We start from the raw sequence: 1,404 nt of genomic DNA on the forward strand, positions 1-1,404 counted from the left end.
AAGACTAAAGGTTATACAAAACAACAAAACTTCCCAAATATTGTCTACATTATAGAAAAACTAAGGAATGTAACAGATGCAGGTATGTTCAAGGTACCATTTGTGCAAAGTTCTCGCAAAAAAAATATCGCAGCAAATGAGCATGCAAGGCACTGAAATCTGGGCCCATATTACACTATTACTGTTGGCATGCCAAGCAGAACCACGTTGAACAAGCAACTCAATTAATCAAGCTCAGATCAAGTCTCGCTTCGGAAAGAGCTTTTCAACAGCATATCACTCTTATTGCAATTTAAATTTAAAAAAATAGGCACTGAGATGGTAGTACAAAAACGAACCGAATAAAAGTCCAATTATTCAAGACCAGGTGCCAAGTCAACTTGACATTTTGTAAGGGATACAACAGACAAAATACAAGTGGTAAAAATATCAGAGAAGGCAATATTGTGATCACATATTTTATCACAATTCTTAAAAGAAAGATTAAAATGACTACAATAAGAAATCAAAAAAGGAGATAAAAGGAGTGTAGATAACATGAGTTTTTTTTAAAGCTTCCGGCTACATACAAACCAAAACAACAATCTATCGATTTAAACATCATTTTTAAACAGCACAGAGACATACCTGTACCTAAGAGCTTTCAGAGGTGCGTAACATCGGTGAATTCCTTCATGAATTCCTTCATGAAAACAAAATCCCTTCATGACACTTCCAGTCACTTTATTAACAAAGAAGAGCAATAACATGACGAATCACTCGTAACATTTTACAGTGATATAAGCCCGACAACACTCGCATAAGTACATGAACTTGTGTACTGCAGTTAAAAAAAAACTCGCTGAGTTTAGCTCTAGAAAACATACCTAAATATATTAGAAAGTGCACAATTGAAAAACATTTCTTTCCAGGAAATTAGAACAAATTATTCTTTTTCAAGAGAATAGAAAGGCTCTTAAGTCGGTTCGTCAACAGTCCACGTGGCACTACAGTGTCTGGGAAGGCAATCTTCTGCAGCAGGGCGGAAAATTACGGCGGATAGTCGAGCATTTATGTAATACGTCACCAGGCAGAAGATGAGGGCACGCTCTAGGTTGCCGCTGCTGATCGAGATCACTTCTTTACTACTTCCAGCGTAAACGCAAGTGTGTGTTCATTGATCGTACATGAGGTGCAGTCACTTGCAACTTCAGGCAGTGGGATCTGTGGAATGTTTAATTAGAGCCAGTGAGCAACCATTCATACTTAAAGCATGGCTGATAGTCTCACTAGACGGAAACATGGTACACAAAGAACACGAAATTTTTAAAGAGGATTTGATTATATTAAAAAAAGTTTTTCATCATGAGAAGTCAGGATGCCGAAGAAACTGTTAGATGAATGAGTAATAAATATTTCTCAAAC

The sequence above is a fragment of the Amblyomma americanum genome, chromosome 2 (genome assembly GCF_052857255.1).
Source record: "Amblyomma americanum isolate KBUSLIRL-KWMA chromosome 2, ASM5285725v1, whole genome shotgun sequence".
Taxonomy (NCBI): Eukaryota; Metazoa; Arthropoda; class Arachnida; order Ixodida; family Ixodidae; genus Amblyomma; species Amblyomma americanum.